General features: G+C 41.2%; 1 long non-coding RNA gene across 1 annotated transcript; it reads left to right on the top strand.

Annotated features, from left to right (window-relative positions):
* Positions 1-20,143: 20,143 nt before the first annotated feature.
* On the top strand, positions 20,144-24,025 carry LOC140063986 (uncharacterized). Its single transcript, XR_011847677.1, has 2 exons — positions 20,144-20,243; positions 21,499-24,025. It is a non-coding gene; the product is annotated as an uncharacterized lncRNA (long non-coding RNA).
* The last annotated feature ends 477 nt before the right edge of the window (positions 24,026-24,502 follow it).

Below are 24,502 nucleotides of genomic sequence, written 5' to 3' on the forward strand. Positions count from 1 at the left end.
TATGCCCTATGCAGCATGAGAAGATGGGACATCCTATGGGCCTCACTGGGAGATAAATTAGGCACAATTTCTAAGCAGTCAGACCATTGTTCATCCAATATAGGACCTATATCTCTTTCCCATTTAACGCGGCTTTTTATAAGTGTGTTGCCTAGGGATTTATTTAATAAAACCACAGTATAGAAAGAGATTAGTCCTTTGGTTGTAGTAGACTTCAGCACTCTATTCAAGGCCCCACAAGGCCCCAATGTAATTTGACTTGTAATCTGAGTGTCATATGCATGCCGCAGCTGGAGATATTGATAGGACCATGCCTGTGGCAGCTGGTGGGTATTACTTAATTCCTCAAATGTTTTACATATACCGTCAGAGCATAAATCCTCTAATGTGATAACTCCTTTGTTTTCCCATGTTGCAAAAACCCTCTAAGCGAAAAATTTCAGGTAAAGCTGGGTTCCTCCATAAGGGGCTATAAGGGGTATATTTAGAGTCTTCCAAAATAACCTTCGCTTTGGTCCATATTTTCTCCATTAATACCAAAGTAGGTTTCCTACTTAGCTAACCTACTCCAAAACTAGCTTCTAGAGCGTGTGCAGGGGTGAGAAACCAAGTCCATGACATAACCAGGCTCCCTGTGGAGTAAACCTACCCTACTCCAGCCCGCAAAATGCCGAATCTGAGATGCTAAAAAGTACAACCATGGATTAGGGATCGCAAGTCCCCCCTCAGTTTTACTCAGTTGAAGCGTCTCTAGACTAATTTGTGATTGTTGTATATTCCAGATCAGCTTAGGAAAGAGCCCCTGAATTCTGTGAAAACAAGTCTGTGCTATCCAAAAGTTAATTAAATTTCCTCTACTTATCGGGGGGAGTGGCAATTTAAACCACCTCTGGATTTTTGTCAAGAAACAAGAAGGTAGCGGTTCTAGATTATCCTTTACATAGTCCTTTGGCTGTTTAGTTGTTTTCCAGCAATTACTGTTTAAAGTCTGCTCCGTTTCTACTTGTCCTGAGGGTGGGTGATCACCTAGGGTACCACTTTCCCCTTCTATCCTTAGGGGCACGGTCACTACCCTCACTAGCAGTCAGTAGCGGCACCTTTGCCTAAGCAATTTCTTTATCAGCACCGTACCCTGTAGCATAGAGAGGACACTGGCAGATACTGTAAGAGAAGAATGCAGGAGCAAGGAGGGGGCTGCAGGGAGAGTAGGTAGGTGATATTTTTTTATTTTATGCTGTGTTACATATATTATGGGTTTGGGTTACTTATACGCTGGGAGCATATGCTCTGGACTACTCATATACTGGGGGTGTTTTTGGCTACTTATATACTGGGGCATGTTCTGGGCTATTTATATACTTGGGGAATGTAGTAAATATAGTAAATACAGGGCATATGTTGGGCTATCTACTATATATATTGGGGCATGTGCTGACCTGGGCTATATACTGGGGAAATATGATGGGCTACCTATATATTTTTATACTGGGGAAATGTTCTGGGTTACTTATATAAATATAATAAATATAGAGCATGTGTTGGGTTACCTACTGTATATACTGGGGCATATGCTATGATATACTGGCTACATATATACTGGGGAATGCCCTGGCCTGGGCTTCCTATAAACTGGGGCATATCCTGTGCTACATTTATAATGGAGGAATGAGTTGAGCACCTATAAACTGGAAGTATGTGGTGTGCTGTCCTAGCACAGAGCACAGGTGTTCACTCTTTAAATGCTTCAGACAAAGTTGCCAACAGCATTTAATCAATGGAGCTGTTTATGGATGACATCAATGGGGAACAACGATCCTCCCCAAAATAATGTGCTTGCTCTCTATTGATTTAAATGCTGCTGGAGACACTCAAACTCTATGTTTGTGTCTGCTTAGCAGTTTTAAACATCACAGGTAGGGTGGAAGTTTTATTTATTTTTTATTTAATTTTAGTGGCCAAAAACTCTGATAATGACAAATGTGAAAGTATTGTTATACTCTATGTAGAGTTAAGTGTTTTCTACTGTATTTCTACTTTGAAACACATGGTTTTTCAGTTTTCTGCATTTTAGTTTTTCACTCCCCAGTTTGCAGGACAAATTGTATTTTGTTTAGTGGTACCATTTAATATTCTGTACCATGTACTGGGAAGCTTTAAAAAATCCAAATGTGGTGGAATTGGCAAAAATACGCATTTTCACCATTTTCTCATGGGCTTGTTTTTGAAGCTTTCAATGTGCGGTCCAGACGCTGCGCATCTTTTATTCTTTGGCTCAGTATGATCACGGAGGTACCAAATTAATATTTATTTTAGGTCTTCATTTTGGGACACAGGGATATCTAATGTATTTATGATTTCTGATTCTTTTTGTTTATTTTTATTTCAGGCCCCTAGGGCAGAGGTGAGAAACCTATAGTACGGGTGTCATAGGAGGCACTCAGAGCCCTCTCAGTGCGCACCAAGGCCATCACCCCAGCCCAGATTTTGTCAGGCTATAGGCATCCCACAGGCAGACCAGGGCGTGCAGTGCTCAGCTCTATTTTAAAGAGTCACAACCTGCCTGGGACTACAGGGAGAGTGAGTAAATGTGGGCAGGGTTGGTGTATCATCATATCTTACAGTAAATGTTCCTGCTCAGGGGTGCCCTGGAGGGAAGCTACAGTTATAATCCAAATTTCCCCTCCTTCTTTTAATTGCAGCGGTGAACTCAGGACCCCAAATGAAATTATATGATCTGCAATACTGTAGTGGCAGGACAGCCAGCAATAAGTTGCTGCTTAAATAGCTGTTTTGGCTCTTTGCCATAAATAAGTTGGATTTGGTTTTAGTTTGGGCACTCAGGCCGGAGCTCTTTCTGCATGAATGTGGCAGATTTTTTTTCTGGTGCATTCGGTTTAAGGGGCGTGCACCACATTTCTGTTGGACTGCTGACATAAATGTCAGCAAAGCCCCTTTCTGTGCACAGGATTGCATATTGCAGCCGTGACACAACCAGAATTCTGGCTTAGACTGTATATTAAATTTAGCCCTCAGTCTCTAAAAGATCATCTCTGTCATCACTGTCCTAGGGGGTCTGATCACTTTATAGAATATACTGCAATAGAGAATGCTGAATGACAGCTCCTCGCGGATGGCATTTAAAGATATTGGCGCAGGCGCCCATGTGCAGCATTGTTAGGTGCTGCGGTCAACGACCTAACATGTTCACTGCTACAATCAGTGCCAGCAGCGACCATGGAAGTTACTGGCAGGTACCGTATAGTATAGCTGACATCCGCCGCATATGGTGGAAGCTCAGCCTCCATACTTCCTTAGTATTGACCAGCCTAAACTAGGTAGGCAAAACGAATGAAAATAAATATTCAGACCTTCAGAATTATACATTTTTCTTGCATTGACACAATGGGACAGATTTCTCGATCTGTTTTTGTGCTGAAAAAATTAACAAAGGATTAAGAAACTTTTTGTTGGTTGTACATATGCTACAGAACATTGTTGTTGTATAAGCAAAGCTGAATTGTGGCTTATTATTTTATTATTAGAACTGAGGTCCTAAATTTTAACACCAGGGACAAGGTGATAGTTAACCTTACTATTGATCTAACCCAAATAAAAGCAACACCAATTAGATACCACGTCATCAGCATACTGCTACAGGTTGGGGTCACCCGCACCTTGTATCAAAAACAACGCACCACTACAAAATAGAATTAATACCAATTTAAAAAAAGCTGAGGCCCCCGGTTCATTATAAAACAACATGAAGAAGCATGGTTGAAACGCATGGTTTGCCACACCATTAAAGAACCATGGGTAAGAAACTTGTCTAATCATTTATGTCCAGAGCATTAGGCTTATCTAATATTGTTATTATATAGAACAGAGATCTTTCATTGAGGATATATTATCCTAATGACTAGGACAGTACCCGAGTGGTGCTCAAGGTTTTAATGGAGGCAATCACTCTTTTTTTCTTCTGATATTGCACCTGCCGTGATTACTTACATTTGTGTAAATTTTAATGATTATGAATAAAAATACTCCTAGACCAGTATAAGTTGTCAAACCAATACCAGGTACCCATCACCACAGACTCTTCTTTTAGCTCTTCATTTATTATTATACCTTAGCAATAACATGTAAAGTAGGGCCCCTGCATTCTGTCTCTATTTGCATGCTACAGTTGCACACTATACATTGGTTCCTTTATGTAGAAATGATGAAGTGTTGATGTGAATTCATCAGCTTTACATCAGCCACAATGCATTCAGGATGACTTCTGTTTGGAGCAATATGGTCTCTACAGTGGGCGCAGCGTGTCCATGCATGGAACAGAAGGGGAGGGTGGGACCGTATGCATCCGATCAATGCGCACCAGCTTTATTTTCTTCCTTAGGAAAAGAAGGGCTCACATTTAAAATGATAAATGAACCGTGCTTGAAAAATAGCTTCACACGGTGGAAGGCACCATGTATCAGTCTGGTGCTGGCGCAGCAAACAAAGCTGGGGACCACCTTCATTAAAACAATTAGACAAGAAGGCTTTGCAAAAGGCAGAACTCCAGCTGTTAGCTTTTGGGGCCCTCAATGCATCCCTAGCAACAGGAGACCTAAGGGCACAGCAGGGTGGAGAACAGGGACACTAATTACATAGGTCAAGGGTCTCGTGTGCTAAGATAAGAAAGAACACACACTAGTTAGTAATTTTCAGCAGAAATGGAATAATCACCATGCACACTTTAATGAAGGCTTTATTCCTTAATAACATTACTGATGATGAACGTGACAAAGGAGCAACGCCTCTGTGCATGACGCTAGTGCTAGGCATTTTTAATGGATGATTTATTTCATGGGCTATTATTTGTGGATATGGGAGATGACTGCATATACTCATTTGCAAAATGATCGTCAGGATTGTAGGAAGTTGAGGTAGGGTCCCCATGTGGTTTGCTGAAAAGTAACAATCCAACATTGGTTAATTTTTTTGGTGTTGAATCACAGATGACACATTTAATGTAGAAAGCAATGTAGAAATACAATGAAAATATTTCTAGCTTGAGCAAATAAGTAAAGTATTTATAGCAAAATAAATTAAAACTACACTTTATTTCGGACCGGTTAAAAACTTGTACACATAGAAAAAAGAAGGTCATTGATGTATTTTGAACAAAGTTACTTGTCCTAAGTTGCAAGGATGTAGCTTAAAGGAAACCTACCACTGCTCGCATGATAAAATCATGCGAGCAGACCACCTGGTAGGCTATTTAATACTGATGCCAGCACATTCTTTAGTTAGGCACGGCGATCGTTAGTTTCGCTAAAAAAACGTTTTACTTGCATATGAAAATTGCCCTCCGGTGCTACCCCTACGTCATCTTCGGAAGGGAGATAGCTTCCGATCTTTAATTATTCCTGCCTCCTTCATTGTAGCCGTCCTCCTTCGGGTGCCGAGAGCCGTGACGTCACCAAGCTCTCGGCACCTATTGCGCATGATCAGATACTAATTCTTACACAGCCGGCCGGCGATAGGTGCCGAGAGCTTGGTGACGTCACGGCTCTCGGCACTCGAAGGAGGACGGCTACAATGAAGGAGGCAGGAATAATTAAAGATCGGAAGCTATCTCCCTTCCGAAGATGACGTAGGGGTAGCACCGGAGGGCAATTTTCATATGCAAGTAAAACGTTTTTTTTAGCGAAACTAACGATCGCCGTGCCTAACTAAAGAATGTGCCGGCATCAGTATTAAATAGCCTACCAGGTGGTCTGCTCGCATGATTTTATCATGCGAGCAGTGGTAGGTTTCCTTTAATCCAATACGTGTTAAAGGTGGCCCAGAGTCTCTGGAAGCTACTATCATTACACACCTGCTGGCCCATCAGATTTGCAGTGAATGTTGAGCTGAATCCTACTATGTGTTGAAAGAAAATATTTATATTTTCTTTTCTTGCTACATTTCATGTAGTGCAATAACAGTAGATGCGATGCCACACAACACTACCGCATGGACCCTATAGAGCCCTCAGCGTTCATATAGTTTGGGTTCCAATCAATGGTCACTGTTTCATGAAATATTTGTGATATGACTTACACTCTGGGGGACCAAATACAGGTAGGATTTACAGCTTATAACTGGTAAGTTATATACATTAGGCCTTAAAGTTGTTGATTCATTGTCACTGTGAAGACTGCTTTCATAAGATTTTCTCTCTGTTTATAGCTGCCAAAGATGAACATTTTAATCTTTATATGTCTGCTACTGCCATCTATTTTATTAATTCATCAATCATTTATTATTTGGCTATTAAATTTCTGTTTCAGGAAAAGAAACTTAGAGGCAGAATCTGTAATGGGTTCTGAAGCAATGCAGAGATACTTAAGTAACACAGCAGAAACCTCTTGTGGCGTTTACCGAATTGGGTCTGGCCATGGGTACAGATAGGGACCTCAGCAGTAGCAATTGTTAAATGGTTCCAATGTTTGAGAGGATCCCTATATATTAGCTAAGTAGAACAGGGGCAGATTTTACATTGGGGCAGCTACTAGATCTGGCTGCACAAAAATACCGAACATACTGTGTCATAAAGGTTAGAAGTAGCCAGGAAATTCATGCATTTTAAAGCTTATGTCCTAGTTTAATTAAACAAGAAGTGAAGACAGAACAAGTCTTCCTCTTGTGTACATAGTCCACCTTGCCCCACCCTTGGTTGATATTACCCAAGTCTTCTGAAAAAAGGGCACATTTTTTACAGACAATTACAGTTATGTACATTGTAAATAGGCTTTTGACACTGCCTGTGGATGGTGTCTCATGATCTTTTCCATCCTTCTATGATATCAAACCTTCTGACGACTGAGATGGCCATTGTCTAAAGATGCCCTTATTTACATGAGGTATGACTTAGTGGACCAAACCCTCAAAATGAGTAGGGACATTTCTAAACAGCAGATATAAAGACAGATTGTAAAGACTATACCAACTTAGTGCATCTATTCTTAATTTAGATCTTTCGAAGGTTTATTTCATAATCATGAACATTCAACATTTTGTAAGGGGAAATTCATTGCTTTGGAATTTAGATTTCTCTTGTGGGCATTTTTAAATGGTCATGGAGAGCCTTATTGTCATTTTAGCTCCACACAGGATGTATCCTGCTGTCATCTCACCCGCTTTTTTATTGTTAGCTCTTGTATCACCTCACAGCATGGAGGCCTTGCCTTTCCATGTGCATTCAAGCAGTATGCCCTCATATACATTAAGTACAGCAGAGTCATGGAGAGGATGAGATGTATATCGATAGTCTAGACCTACTTTCTTTATGGTAACTCAAATTGTGCATTATGTCATATACTACAATTATGTTTTATGTTCAATTAGTAACTCATTATTGTTTCCAAAACTGAGCATAACAGGGGCTCATCTGGTGTTCTAATAGTCCAGTCCAAACCAAATCAGATGAATTTCACAATGACAAAATTACTAAATGGTAACACGTTATCAATATACTAACAGTTCAGTATGAAATATAAGCTGGTCTGCATTCTGCATTCCTAACTATGTATTTAGCATCTAAGGTGAAACTTGCCCTCCCGCCTTACCGTAAGCCTGACTAATGACAGACAAAATGTGACTGTTTTTAGCTCATTTGCATATGACTTTAGAAGTAATTTTTGTCTGCTCATTTATAAGATAAGATAGGAAGGGTTTCAAATATAATTTTTAGAATTCCCTATTTTCCATCAATGAACAAGCTGGTGACCGGTTTCCTTTGACATTTAACGGTTACTAACTTTTCTATCAACATTTTGCGTTATAAAGTTCCTCGCACTTTACTACTTTGGCTCTTATAACTCACTGTAATGTCAGGTTATGTAGAAGATTTATGCAGAGGGCAGGGAAGAGGAGTCAGTTACAGCACAGAGTTGGACCATTAATGTTGAGCTTCTTGAAAGGATTGTCATGCTTTAACTGTCCTATCTAGAGATGGGCGAATTTGTTAAAATTTGGTTTGTCCCGATTCGCCAAATTTTTGTAAAAAATTCAATTATACCCGAATCAAATCATGATGAATCACGTTAAAAACCAGGTATTTCCTGGCTGCAAAGAGCCTGTAGGGTGTTGTACAACCTTGTGCCATGCTTAAATATACATAGGGAGCGTGGTTTGGTCTTCATACAATGCTGTGTTTTAGTATGACACGCACATGACAGCAGCTGCTCTTAGAATTTCTCCTTGTTCTTTGACAACTTTCAATCGTTCAGGCTTCTTAAGACACCAACGCAGTTGAAAGTAGGAAGATTCTTTTGAGTCCTGTCTGGTGAACTTCATGCTGTGGTGATTTCTTGGGTGCCCACAGAGAGGGCTCCGAATGCCGCCTCTGGCACTAGTGCCATAGGTTCGCCACCGCTGCACTATAACATCAAAGAGTGCACTCTTTTCAGACTCACATCAGATGATTCCATAGATTACGACAGAACCTGTTCTGTTAAACGCGGATACATGTAGAAACCCCCCAAAAGAGTGCAGAGGGTTTCGGTAGTAATTCTGCATTGACATCACTGATCATTTTGCCCTTCATTTCATCCATCAGGGACCGCCTTTAATCAGTCAATAATCCATCATCAGTATTTCTAAAGCCAAAAACAAACAAGAGTGGATCCAAAACAGAGATGACTAGTAAATGGGATATTTGCATGTTCTCTGTGTTCTGTATCCACTCCTGTTTTTGACTATCAATCCTGAGGCTTTTCATTCCTTCTGACAGATGAAATGAAGGGGGAAACTAAACATAGTGGCAACATCATAGAGTGATGGAGGGTGAAAACAGCATTATGAAAATCACAGGGAGTTCCAGGGAGACAGCAGTCAGTTGGCAGCAGCATGAGTAGGCCGCAGAGTGGCACAATGACAAATTATGGAGGTGGCGGAAACATAGTAAGCCACAGAGTGGCCTATTGATAGAGTGCAGAGGTGGCGTCAGCAGCAGCAGGAGCCCACAGAGTGGCACAATGATATAGTGTGGAGTTGGTGTCAGCAGCAGCAGGAGCCCACAGAGTGGCACAATGATATAGTGTGGAGGTGGCGTCAGCAGCAGCAGGAGCCCACAGAGGGGCACAATGATATAGTGTGGAGGTGGCGGACAATTCCAGTCCCTGGTAAAGATGGTAGGAGGCAGTTGGAGCAACTAGCAGCAGATGTGTGGCATCAGGCAGGTGGCATTATAGAATAGTGGATGAGGCAGGAAGTTAAAACCCAGACTCATTTCTCAACGTTTGGGGGAGGCGTCATGGCTGATCTAATCTGATGTATAAGGCATTGGTGAGTTGAAATCCTGGCCGATCCAAGCCTGGTTCATCTTGACAAAGGTCAGTCATTCCAGGTCAGTCATTACGGGTGGACAAGTGGGTTCTCCTTGGGGTAACGATGGCCCCCGCATCACTGAACACCCGCTCTGATGGCACACTACTGGCCGGGCAGGACAGCTTCTCTCCTGCAAACCCCACAAGTTGCGGCCGCGCATCAAGTTTGGCTGCCCAGCAGTCCATGGGATCCTCTACTTGAGGTGCCAAAGTGCTGTCTAAGTAGGCCACCACCTGCTGGTGCAGGGTCTGCTCCATGTCCGGCTGCTGCTAGTGGCAGCTACCCTCCTCACTAGGCGGGTGAAGGTAGTTGCTCAGTAAGGAATCCAGACTCAAGCTGCTGCTGATGGAGCTGCTACTGCTCCTACCCCCCCAGTTCCCAACAGCAGCCGTGGCAGTAGTACGAGATCGATGACTGCCAGGAATCCCCCGGTCAGACCTGACAGAGGATGGACAATGCCGCACATGGGCAGTGGCCAAATGTGCGCAAGTATTTCTCTATAGTATGCCAGTTGTTCCTCCCGCTCAGCAGCTGGGAAAAAAGTCACCCATTTTTGACCGGTAGAGAGGGTCCAAGAGGGTGGAGAGCCAAAACTCATCCCTATGCCGGATGTTGACTATTCGGCTGTCACTAGTTAGGCAAAGCAACATTCTGTGGGCCATCTGCGCAAGTGACTCTGAGGGACCCTCGGCCTCCATTTCCACTGTATACTGCCACGGTGCTTCTGGGTCATCTGCCTCGTCTTCTACCTCCTCCAGATGCTCCTGCTCCTCCTCTCTTGTCACCTGAGTGGAAAATCCACTGATTTCACCAGACGCTCCAATGTCCTCCCGCCAATGTTAGCTCCCTGACTGCGCTTCACTTTCTGCCTGCAGATTCTACATATAAACACTCCTCTGGTGCCACACCGACGATGATTTTCCTGTGGTGATTTTCCTGCCAACACTCTGTACCAACTGACTACTAACGCTGCAGCCTCGCTGAGCCCCTGCTTACTTGGACTTCCAAAGTGGGGTTTGTACCCCGTGGCCATTTGGCTCCCATGCTCACATGCTGCCACCCTGCTGACTCACGACCACAGTAGTGACTTGCTGCCTGCACCGCTGCCTAACACGCAAACTGACACTCTCTTTGCCCGAGGATGATGAATCCCTTGCTATACCCAGCTCCCAAGTGCAATTGGCTACATCATCGTCAATTTGCGTTTCCCTGTCACTGCTATTCTCCTCAACGGTGTCAGTATGCACAGCCTGCATACTGCACGAAGCAGAGGATGTCTGCCCCAACTCTTCACTGCCAAGCAGCTGCTGATTGTCCTCAAACACTTCGTCCTTGCTCAATACTGGCGCTGAGCCCAGACGACCTAGTAGCTCTCTGGCTGAGGGAAATGAACAGGATAAAGGCTGGTTGAGGACAGGTGAGGACCGCTGACCTGCTCCAGGGCCATGCCAACTAATTGTTGTATCTGACAAACCCACAGACTCTTTCCTGGGGTTGTCAGATGTTATATTTGAGGAATTCGGTGACATAGTCAACCAATCAACAACCTTTGGGTTGTTGATCATCACACTGCTGCTAGATGACAACGGCAGTTCTGGCCGCACAGAGTCACCCCTGCTATGACGTCCCCTTACTGTGCTACGACCAGTGCCTGGTCCACCTGTCACCTTCTGTCTACATGAATTGACACTTATTTGTTGCTCTGAACTTAAGCAACAAAAAATATTGGAGTATACAGATACCCCACAACGCAAACCCTGGGAGAGGAGCAGAAATCACTCTATAAACTAGGTAGATTTGAAACATATTTCTTGCTTTCAACTTAATCAACAAAAAAATATTGTAGTTTGCGTTATACAGATGCCCTAAAACGCATACCCTGAGAGTGGTCCACAAATCACTACAGCAGCAGTGTGGATATGAAACAGATTTCTTCATATTGGATTCAGTAACTAAAAAGAACTGCTATTTGGGGTATACAGATCCTCAAAAACGAATACCCTGGGAGAGGTCCACAAATCACTACAGCTGCTGCATAGATAGGAAACAGATTTCTTCCTATTGTTTTCAGTAACTAAAAAGAACTGCTATTTGGGGTATACAGATCCCCCTTAATGCACACCCTGGGATTGGAGCAGACATCGCTACAGCACAGTACAGTAACAGCAGCTAGACGTTACAGACAGTACATGCATAGTGAAGTACCGAGATTGAAAATGGCTGGTTTTTATAGGGCTGTGTGAGATCACATAAGCCTGCCGGTCGCTGATTGGCTTACTGGTCTGCAGATGTCATCACGGGTGTTCCTTTCTCCTTCCCAGAGTTCTCTGCCCCATGCAACATGTTGTGCTTGCGCCCATTTAGCTAAAAAAAAAAGACTATCATGTGTCCATTACACCTATGGTCAGTTGTATTAGAAGCATCTATCCACTGTCCTAATCCATTATGCTACTGAGTGCCACTGAGCCATTCACCTCTCTCTTCAAACTCCTGCAAAGTTCCATTAACCCCTTAGCGCTCCGTGACGTACCTCTACGGCGCTGGGTCCTGCGATTAGCGCACAGTGCAGTAGGGCTATGGCGCGGAGACGATGCTGGTTCAGCTCTGCACCAGAGCCAAGCTGACATCGGGAGTAGTGGGATGTCAGCGGTAATCTACCACTGACATCCCCGGGTAACACCCGCGGTCGGAGTGGGCTCCAATCGTGGGTGTTCAACCTGTTAAATGCCGCAGTCAGCATGACCGTGGCATTTAACTTGCCTTTGTAGGGTCTTTCCCCCACACTCGCCCCCGCCCCCCCCCCACGCCGTTTTCGGGGGGGCGCCGATCGTTGCTATGACAACCCTGGGGTCCGATCAGGACCCCAGAGATGCCTGAAGGCAGTACCATTAAGATGGCGTCACTGACGTCATCTTAAAGGCACAGTGTCAGCCTATGCATGTGCATAAGTAAAAATGTTATGCCACTTGGAAGACGGCGATGCAAAAATGATAGATTTTTCCCCACATTAGGGTTTTATTTGGCAAATTTAGTAAAACATAAGAAAAAATATTCATGTCTGGTATCCTAGTAATTGTACTGACCCATAGAATAAAGATAACACGATTATTAGGCTTTACGGTGAACACGGGGAAAAAAAAGGAAAAAATCCAGTACAGAAATGATGCTTTTCTACTTTTGACCTCAAAAAAAGTTCCTAAATTTTCAACAATAGGGGATACCAACCCCAAAATGGTAACACTGGAAAAAGCATCTTGTCCCGCAAAAAAAATGGCCCCAATAACGAAAAAGCGAAAAATTTTATAGCCTGCAAAATGGGCCAATGAGGAAACTAAAATTCTGGCAGCTGCAGGTCCCTCTTTCCCTTCTGTGCCTCGCCGTGCGCCCCTTAAACAAGTCACGGCCACATGTGGGGGTCTCCGTACTCGGGAGAAATTGCATAACAAATTGTATGGTGGGTTTTCTCTTTTTATCTTTTGGAAATGTGTAAATTTTAGGGCTAAATGAACGTATAACCGACAAAATTTAACCATTCTAAATTTCACCTCCATTTTGATTCAATTGCTGTGAAGATCTCATGGGGTTAACAATCTTCCTAAATGCTGTTTCTGATAGTTTGTTGGATGCAGATTTGAAAATAGGTTGGTTAAATTGGGTGGTTTTAATGCTAAATATGTAAAATTTCATTCAAAACAGTATTTATCCCCAAAATAGTAAATTCTGAAAATACGGAAAATCAATAATCTATTTGTAAGCTGCGTGACATCAAAATAAATTATCCAGACATTTCAAAAATGATGAAAATGTAAAGTAAACATATGGGAAATGTTATTCAGCAACTTATTAAGGTGGGAAATCTATCTGCCTGAAAATGCGATGATTTCGAATTTCGAAAATGGCAAATTTTTCAAAAAATTCATACTTTTTCTTATCAGCCAAAATGTACCACTAAAATGAAGTACAACATGTAGAGAAAAAACTATCTCAGAATCGCTTTGATAAGTAACAGAGTTCAAAAGTTATAACCATATAAAGAGACGCAAGTCAGAATCCAAAAAATGGGACTGAGCCTTAGGGCGCATTCATACCATGCGTTGCTTCGCGTTGTGCGTCACGTTTCTGACGCATTCAACTGGCTTTAGCCTTGATTACATGATAAGGTTACATTGCGTTCCAACTGCATCTTCTAAAACGCAATGGCTGAAGCCATTGGAATGCGTCAAAAACGTGACATGCAACGCATCGTGTGAATGCGCCCTCAAGCTGTAAAATGGCTGCGTCCTTAAGTGGTTAATAATCCCTCTCATCTAAAAAATAAATGCACAGCCTTCACATGCTTCATTGTGAGCCAATGGTTTAATAGTAAATTAGTATAATCCTTAGTGATCTTTTTGGCAACATTCTTCAAAAGAAAGAGTGTCCCTGAATAAAGGATCTTTCCACAAAAGTTCTTTTCGATCTATTGGATGGTAATTGTCAACATATTTTATAATTGTTATATTCTATCTTCAGTTGGCTGAAATAGTAGTCCTTAAAGGGGTTGACAGGGAATTAAAAAATTTTATATATGGCTAACTGTATGCAGAGGCTGGAGGTGTTGTCCTGCTACAACATGGATTTCAGGCTATAGCAAGCATGTGGAAGTGGTCGGGACCACACCGCTGGCCTGGAGGTGGGAGTAGAAGGGGTTTAATGTTTTTATAGGCTGCCCATCAAAATAAGCCATTTTTTTTGTTCCCAGACAACCCCTTTCAAATTTCACTGAACATTTATTTTGGCTACTATTATCTAATAAGAGTCTTGCAAGAGTGGTATCTATCAAACTAGAGTGAGTGCTACTGCTTCCTCTATATTCCCTATAGCTAAAGCAATTTATTTCCCATTCACAGGAACAATTGACAATTTATCAGGAACATATCCATTCAGAAACACATAAAACTACTCATTCTGTGTGAAGCAATACACAGTGACCTAATTGTCTGTAATATTAGCATGATGGAGGGCATTATTTACTATGTAATGTGAGAGGCCCAGGGGGAGACCCTTCTACTTAACTTATACTCAGGGGTGCTGCTTCTACTTCTTTTCAGGTTGCTAACCCTTTCAATTCACAATTAATTTCTATTCAGTTGAATTCAAGTAATTTGTCTGTTATTTTCAGGCTTATTCCTTCTTTTATTTTTTTACCCACATCTATAATGGATTATTGCTGGTCTCAATGCCTTGGCTGTACTGGCTCTGCAGGAGGCAGAAAAATGTGGTACATGCAGGACAATCACCTTACATACTGGGATGGAGGGACAGCAGTGAAAAAAATGGGACTATCTCCGTGAACTAGCGAGTGAGATGCATTCAACTTGCATCACACTCACAGCATGTGCTGGCTAGCCAAACACTGAGCAACCAGAATAGAGCCAGAATAAGTTCTGGTTGTCAGTGTTTGGGCTGGACGTTCCCGCCAGTACAAGCTGAGAGTTTGATGCGAGTAATAATACAAGTGTTCCCCTACTTAAGAACCCCCAACTTACTGATGACCCCTAGTTACAAACGGACCTCTGGATGTTATCTACTGTACTTTAGCCTTAGGCTACAATAATCAGCTATAACAGTTATTACAAGTATCTGCAATTAAGCTTTAGGCTGGTGCCACAGGTGCCGTTTTGTCTGCAGACAAAGCCGCACCCACCAGGTTGGGCCAAGGCCCGATCGCATCAGCGTCTCTATGGAACCGCCAATGCGATCGGGCCGCGGCCCGTCCCGGTGGGTGCGGCTTTGTCTGCGTTTGCAAAAGCAGACAAAATGGCACGTGTGGCACCAGCCTTAGTGATAATCCTGGTTCTTATGACAACACAACATTTTTAAAATCCAATTGTCACAAAGACCCAAAAAATTGGCTGGGGTTACAATCATAAAATATACAGTTCTGACTTGCATACAAATTCAACTTAAGAACAAACCTACAAATACTTCATTTGAGCAGCTTTGGAAGGTGTGGTTTCAGAGGCCAGACCTGCAGTGATGTACTGGTCATTGGAGCATGGAACATATTTATGTGTAACAAGGCACAATTGTTAAATAAAAGTCTACCTTCTAGTTGTAGTAGCACCTCCGGTACCAAAATACCAAAAACTGTTGTCCGTATGACATGTCCATATTTCAATTGGAAAATTAGTAGCAAAATCACTCTCTGATTGAAATCATTGGGAGGCTGTAAGCAATTTCCACTCATTGAAAAAAGGCAACATACCCTATATTTCAGGTAGAATCTAGACAGACATTGTACAGAATAAAGAACAAGTCTGACTAAATCCACACTGGAAAGTGGGTTTTGACCTACTTTTTGACCTGGATTTTTTGCCAGAAAATGTTTTATGGAACCAGCCGAACTACTAAGAAATGAAATGCACAAGATGTTAGAGGAGAGCTCCTGGTCTGTGAGTGATTCCTTGTTGTCTGATAGACTAACTTGTTCTACTCATGGCAAATCATATTTTATGAGCACAATATAAATAGTTGCTAGAGCAGATGTTTCACCATATAACTGATATTGATAGCAGAGACTATAAAGCAGACTACTGCAAACACAGCTGTCTATCACTAACTCCTAAAGACAGGACTTCTTTCTGTGATCCCCCCTCCCTTCTGGGATTTCATGAAAAAGTTAAAAGGAAGGAGGGATCAGTCAGTGAAAAGAAATCTCTAGTGAAAGTAGTGTAATGTGATTGGAGGGAGGGGGTGTTATGTAGCTGGGAGTGGGATATACAATGTGGTGCACGAGGAAGTGAATGAAAGAAATGAGCAGGGACAAGCCATGACCAGCTGACAGGGGAGTTACCTCTTCTGCAGATCCTGGCTTATTGCAGGATACAACTCAGCGCAGGTAACAGACAGACAGTCGTCTGATTCCTTTTGTGATAACCTCCTTAACGAGCTGAGCAAAGCACCTGTTCTACCTCACATCAATGGACACCTCAGAGGAGCAGAGAAGCCCAGAGAGAACACCAAGGACTATACGCAAAGGTGGCACATGTTCAGGGTCCCCTCAAAGGCTGAGGTGCCAAAGACGCAGTGGTTCCTGCCCCACAAAGAGCATCATCTCCTCCACCTCCGAAAGACGCAATGAGAGAGAGAGGAACAGGGTGAAGTTGGTCAATCTTGGCTTTGCGAAACTCAGACAGCATGTGCCACAAGCTCAGGGTCCCAATAAGAAGATGAGTAAAGTGGAGACCCTGCGCTCGGCTGTAGAGTATATACGCGCCCTACAAAGCCTTCTAATGGATAGGCAATCAGCTGTGGAAAAGCAGGCAGGACCAAGCTCTGATGGACTCTCCCCATGTGGCAGCACCTGCTCAGTGGACTCGGGGTCCATACCTCTATCACCAGGGTCTTGTTCCCCTTGTACATCAGAAGAGTGTTCCCAGGAAGACAGCAGTGTGTCAGATGCAGACTTCTTCTTGACATTTCATGCTTGGTGATGGCTGCCTGAGAGGTAGGTGCACCAGAACATCATGTACCAAATAGGAAAACTAAGCACCTATGCTGGGTAGGGTGGCATATGCCCCCTGATATATTGGATAGGGTTAGAGGAGGCATAGGTAGTTGTTTATGTTGTTAATGCCACAACACTTCAACATGTTGCTTTAATGTTGTGACAAATGAGCAACAAAGACATCTTATGTGTGTTATATATGCAATATATGTTTGCATTCATATGAAATGGACTCAATGAGGTTGTGAAGATTGGTAATAAATTAGAACACTTCTATGTAAGTTGGATCACAATACTTCAGCGTTCCCCAACCTGTAACACTCCAGTACAGCACCCACATTTCCCTATAGCTGCAAGAAGTGCAACAGGTTAATAAGGAGCCTAATGGGAAACTAAGTATTGGACTTTACTTTGCTATGGTCAATATCACAACCAGAAAGGGTGGGCTATAAGTATGATTAACTCCATTCTTGTACTTGTTACTAGTAATAACAAGTAGTAGTTGTGCTAGTAATATACTACACTCACCACAACCTTGATTTTCATGTGGAAGTAACAAAATAGTAAAGTGATCACCAATGGTCCCACACCTCAGGCATTGGACCTAATTGTAGTTGCTGTCTTCACTACTATGTGATTATAGCCTTCTGTATGACTATACCACTTAAGCATGATTATACAGAGCTGCACTGTTTTATTAATCCCAAATGCACCTCTCTAAAGATAGCAATCACTGGGACATCCTATGTATATCCTCACTGTATACAAGGAGTACTGATTAGAAAGACCTGAATTGGAAATCTGACTAAAGATTTTTTCACCATATGATTATATGAATAGGAGACCTTACCACTGGACTACATTGTTACCCAGACTCATCAGAAACAGATGTACCGGTACTTAAGAAGCAGAAGCCTCTAAGGATGAATGTCAGTCATGCATGCCTTTCATAGCTCAATGATGCGAAAGTGAATATTTCATAATCACACTGTAATAATTTAGGGCACTGATAAATTGCCGGTGACTATGAAAAACCGAAACCTCAATACTGATGTCCATCACAGACTCCGACAGGTGGGGGGATCACTTTCTCTGTAGCATGGGAAACATCTGTATGTAGTACAAGAGTAGTTGGCCCTTAAGAAAGAGCACTGTTCTTTGCATTGGCATCTTATGTTTTGTTCTTAACCTGATGTGGTATTAAAATATGTTGCTGCCATGAGGAGGTTACACAGATGGAGGAATAGGGCAGCAAACTGTTGCATTACCTTGCAAGAAGGTCTCTTTAAGTAGAGATCTATATGATAAATAGTGGAAGTCAATGGCAGATCCTCATAAAGGCGGTATTGGCGGGTGCCCGGGCCCTATATGAAGATCTGACACCAGACTACAAATAAATAAATCTATACTATAAATGTTGTGGACATTTTCTTAAAGTGGGGCATCTTCTGTGGACATTTTATTAAAGGGGACATTCCAGCAACAAGGTGCGGCGGCTGCTGTCATTTTATTAGAGTAGCTGTTGCATTTCTTACCCTAGCGCTTAAACTCAAATCAATAACTTTTCCCAGGTTTTTTTTGTGGTAAAATTAGGAACCTTGGCTTATACATGAGTACTTACAGTATAAGGGGGAGATCAGCTGCAGAGCGCACAGATGCTGGGCCAGCCCGGTGCAGCTGTCCACATCTCCTACACTGTCTGGGAGATCTGGTCTGGACAGATCAGTAGTGGGGGTGGATGGTTTCATGTATATGATTGGCTTTCCTAAATAGATGGGTTATAAGAGCATGTTTGAAGTTCATTATTAATTACTTTTATGAACAGTAATCTTGCCAAAGATCATCGGTCCCTGTGACGTCATGTCTCGTTTTAACCCTTTCATTGCAATGTGCTATCAGCACATTGTAATGAATGAGGAGGGAGATCCCCCATATACTACCATAATGTAGTATGGCAGTATATGGTAGGATCGATCAGACAACCTAGGGTTAAAAACAGTAAAAATAATTGTAAAAAAAAAAATATATATAATAAAAAAAACCCTAAAAATTCAAATCACTCCCCTTTCCCTAGAACTGATATAAGTATAAATAAACAGTAAAAATCATAAACACATTAGGTATCTCCACGTCCGAAAACGCCCGATCTATCAAAATATAATAACAGTTTTTCAGTGTGTTTAACCCCCTAAAAGAAAATAGCGCCCAAAGTCGATAATATATTTTAAAAAATTTATAAAAAGGGATCAAAAGGTCGTACAGTCCTAAAATGGCAGCAAATTTCATCAAAAGTTGCAAAAAATGTCACCACCCACAGCTCCATAAAAAAAATTATAAGAAGATGGAAAAATCCAAAAAAAATTTTTGTACAGGAGGTTTCATTTTTGTAAATGCATGAAAACATTATAAAACCTATACAAATTGGGTAACCCTGTGATCTCACCGACCCAAAGAATGAAGTAGACATGTCATTTGGGGCACACAGTGAAAGCTGTAAAATCCAAGCCCACAAGAAAACGGCGCAAATAGGTTTTTTTCATAATTTTCACTGTATTTGGAATTTTTTTCCCGCTTCCCAGAACACGACATGGAAAATCACTATGAAGTACAATTTGTTGCACAGAAAACAAGCCCTCACAGAGCTCTTTACGTGGAAAAATAAAAAAGTTATAGATTTTTGAAGGTGGGGAGTGAAAAATGGAAGTGAAAAAAAACTAAAAAGGGCCAGGTCGTTAAGGGGTTAAGTTTTAAGATGCTCAGCTATGAGCACCTTTATGGTGCTGTAGTTTGTAAGAGCGGTGACTTAAAGCTGATCATTATAGGTGATGTATTTTACCTTGCTATATTTATGGGTGCAACAGTTAAGCTGCAATGGAAGTTGTCTTCACTTTTTAGTTTCTCTTTGTTATTTCATGATTTTTCTTAACTTTTTTTTTTTGTTAGAACCACAGGAGGAAAAATGTTTGATACTAGGGCAGCCACAGGTCCCTTAGAAGCCCTAGTTCCCTTGTTAGCATGACAGACCATGTCCTGAGGTTTATTCTGTTTACTGACACTCTGCTCCCTTCATTGGGAGTCTGCTTCTATTTACTGAACTCCTCTCTACTTGGAAACTAATGCACCAGGTCTTCATTCTTAAGAGTTTCATTATTTACTAACTTTATCCCTTATGACTTTAGGAATCTCTCTGTTTTCTTTGTCTTCCTTTGTGAGACTCTCTTCTATCACTGGGTTTAGGAGTTTCATCTGTACCTCTTAGTTCAAATAAACCCCCTCTATTTCTTATTTCTCAGTTCTCTTAGAGGTTGTTCAGAACGGGACTATGACACTACCAGCAACATCTGATGATTTTTGGAGTGAAAAAACAGCCTTTCAGACATTTTAGAAGAATACTCATGTATGTAATAGACCACCAGAACATGTGTGGATCTCAATTGTGACCCATAAAAACGGGTCCCAAGTGAGAGAATTCCCTCAATGATATCCTTATCCTATTATATGACATATGGACAAGTGTTACCTATTTAACACAACTCCTTACAATGATACCATATCCAGAGAATACATTTAGATAGTGATGACCTATTTTACTTTATAGATTTTAATTATGTATTAGATAATTGCTTACGAGTTGGTGATTTCATGATCTTTTACTTTGGAATGATTCACAGAAAAAGCAATACATCACTATTAGGCCATGTTCACAAGTTCCTACAACAAATCTGCTGTGTGATTATACCCTGAGGGCGCATTCACACGTTGCGTTTTGTTCGCGTTTTCATTGCGTTTGAAACGCATATACAACAGCTGAAGAGAGGTGATTTGCCTAATTACATTACCGTTTACACTTGTAAACGCAATGTTAACGCATGTGTTAACAAAATGCATGCGTTAACATTGCGTTTACGATGCGTTTTGTAAACTAATGTTAACAGTGATGTAATTAGGCAAATCGCCCCTCCTCAGCTGTTTTATATGCGTTTGAAACGCAATGAAAACGCAGGTCAAAACGCAACGTGTGAACGCGCCCTGAAAGTGTAGATGACAAAATAAAGTGCCATACAAAAATTATTCAACGCTTTAGCTGTTTCTATATCTTTGAATTCATAATGGAATTTGGGGTCCATTTTAATAACAGAAGTCTGTGGTCGCACACCCTTGACCAGTTATATCAGCATTGAATCAGATGCTCTTTGTATATCCCAATTGGTTCCATGTGAATGTTTTCCCAAGCATAGTCTGAAGGCATCAACAATTTGCATTGTCATCCAAATTAATGTCGTCTTCCAAGTGCCACATTGCATTTGTGTGTGTGTATATAATATATATATATATATATATATATATATATATATACCTACACAAAGATAATAATAAGACGGAAGCCTTTGGAGGTATACAGTAATACTAAAATAGAACTCTTAATAGGGGTAATAGTTTGCTACCCACCCTTCCAAGAACAGCTCATTAGGAAGTAGAAAGTAGTGGTGTAAAACAGTGCCACAGGTTGTATGTGGTGCTGCAGTTCAACCCCATTCACTTCCATTTAGACTCCTGTGGTTATTTTATTATTATTGTTTTTTTTGAGGGGCAGATGTTTTTTTCATATGGTGCGCCATCAACAATGACATTTTTCTTTCTCTGTTCCTTAGGTCAATGCTGGGATCCCCCTTTGAAAAAGACTATTGCAACAATATTTCTCATGAGGACCAGAAACATTTGTGACTCTCATATATGGAGACTGTTATTTATATATGAACTCTATCATTTGTATTTAGGAGGGTAATATGTTAGTCAAATCAGTATTTTTGGTATGTTGAGGGGTGAATGGTAAGCTCCCTATTAATGCGGCTTTGTATTTACTATGTACTCTTTGATTCTAACTCAGAGGGACCACAAATCCACCTCTGGAGAAGGGCTTTTAAGTGAGATCTATTGTATACTAAAATCCCCATCTCTTTCTATGGATCTGAAAAGGCGCTGTTTGCTGAGAGCTTTTTCTTGCTCCAAGCTACATAAAGGACCCAATCTTACAGCCATTTTCATTCTACTAATGGATCTGAGAGTAAACAGACCCAGACAGACCCTGTATAGAGCAAAAAGCATAGAAAGTCTCTTAATAATATAAACATAAAAAAGCCTTTTTATGTCTTCTTACCTCAGTGACAGAAATGGGCCATTGCATAGGTTGTCAGATTATAATAAGTGTGCTGTTAACCTTTGCGTTGAAGCATTTTATTTGTCCGCGAGATCAGAAACAACTAATGGAAAAGTTGGAAAATAAGTACTACCTATACAGACACTACCACTAGTAGACCCTGGGTAGACCAAAGGCCCCCTTATATGATAATGAAAGTGGTTGAATCCGTTGATTTTTGGAGTGTTGGGAGAACCAGCTTCCCTCAAATGGCAAATATCAGGGAAGATAAGAATCTGGAAAGTTGGAATTCAACTGCCTTGTCCTTTTGTTTGTTGGAGATAAGTTCTCTGGAAGTAGCTCTCTCCATTTATTACACATGTACTTTCAGTCAATATGTTGTGTTTGTTGGCTCAGTATTGACACTGTACCATTTTGATAAAAAAAATATATATAATTTTTTTTGCCTAGGGCTCAAACCCCTTTATGCAGTACTTGAAGCTAACCTGTCACCGGGAATGTAATTTTTAACTGGTGACAGCTCCCAATAGTCTTAGCTATGCTGATTTTAAAAATGTCTTTGTCTGTTTTCTGAATCATTTCAGTAGTTTATATAAACTTGATTCACATTACTTGGCTCACTGCCAGGAGCATGTGGTGTATACCTGGGCAGGGGGCTTCTGCAGCCTGTGTGCAGCTCCCTCACCCCTGTCATGTACATTGAGCAGGCAGAGGAGGGATGGGGTGGTGTGGAGTAAACACAGGCAAACATGTTAAATAAACTATTATAAAGTATTGAAATTATTCAGATTGCAGACAAGAATATTTTTAAAATCCGCATATTGATCAGCTGAAAATGACATTCCTGGTGAGGATTGAGAAAAGGGGGCGCAATCTACCCCAGTGCCAGAAATTTAGTTGGTGCCCCAGAAAAATGTACCCGTGCGCCATATTAACCTGGAGTCGAAAGTCCAACTCCACAGGCTGAATTTACACAAGCGTATGGGGGATGTATGTATGGCCACACGGAGCGATACGGAGTGGCACACTTGTGTCACCATACCGCTCGGTACACAGGGAAAGGAATGGCTGGGCGGGCTTAAGTTCATGTGAATTCAGCCTTACACTGTACCAGACAAATGATCCAATGTGAATAATCTGGCTCAGAATACCACTGTGGAGTTAGACTCTGCACTGGTATATTCATTAAAAGTTTTAATAAATCTCCTCCAATGTCTTTTTGAGATGTATAAAATCACATGCAGTTGTTTGTCATTGAACAACCAGGGTTCAGTAATACTCAAATAGCTCCCCTGGACATTGGCAATCCTTGCCTAACAAAATGTAAGGATTTTACCCTTCATGCACTAACCAGTACCACCCAATGACCCAGTCTGGTCCATTTAGATAGAAAACATAGTTGACAACCAATGGCCCATACAGTCACCCCCATTTATGCAATATTTAGACGTGTCTACCTCCAATTACTAGTACTAGTAATATTTATAATGGATTTGATTGAGACTACCTTTGTAATTTGTTAGTCAAAGCACTGATTCTTAGGATTCTGTATGATATGTATGTATTTGCATTGAAACTTGAATGTTATTTGTAAGGTCACCAACTCCAAAGTCACAATGTACAGAAAAACTTACCGTACCTTTTTTTCTTAAAAGAATGTAGAAATCCATGAATCATGGCAACTGTCTGAAACTGGAGCAAATTCTATATGTAAATAGAAGAGCATGAATCGCGGGACTTTACTTGCCCAATGTCTTTTCTGATCTATAAAGACTTGGGCCTATATATTGCAAGTGAATCAGCATTGAACCTCTATATCTCCAAGTGCATGGGATCGGACTTTAAACATAAATGTCTCTGGATACAGGACATACTACCTACAACGGTTGGCACCAGCCATGTCTTTGCTGATTCCAGAACTGTTAAGTTATTTATTTGTAGATAATTTCTTTGTACTTACAGATTTTCTAACCCACACATTAAGCTATTTTTCTAATTAAAAAAGAAAGTGTTTTATTGTATTAACATTTTGTATTTTGTTACTATTAATAGGAAAAACCGTTTTGTTCTCATAAAAGAAAAAAAATTCAGATTTTTAACTAAAGTATTCAAATATTGTGCAGCAGTACCACAAAGAAAATTGAGGCATATTGTCTGTGTGATACATTAAAGGGGTATTCTCATTTCAGCAAATTAGTGTTATTGTTTGTATAATGAAAAGTTACGCAATTTTCAAATATACTTTCAGTATCAATTCCTCATGGTTTTCTGGATCTCTGCTTGCTGTCCTGCTATGTAAAAACTTCTATGTTTACAGAAATCTGAACATGGTCATACAGGTGCTCATCTCCTTAGTATCAGAGAATATGCAAAGCTGTAGGTTATAATGAGCTGTGCACCTGTGTGACCATTGTCAGATTTTTGTCCACTAGAAGTAGACACTGAGGCTTTCTATAGAATGACAGCAAGCAGAGATCTAGAAAACTGTTACGAATTGA

The sequence above is a fragment of the Engystomops pustulosus genome, chromosome 6 (assembly GCF_040894005.1).
Source record: "Engystomops pustulosus chromosome 6, aEngPut4.maternal, whole genome shotgun sequence".
Classification (NCBI taxonomy): domain Eukaryota; kingdom Metazoa; phylum Chordata; class Amphibia; order Anura; family Leptodactylidae; genus Engystomops; species Engystomops pustulosus.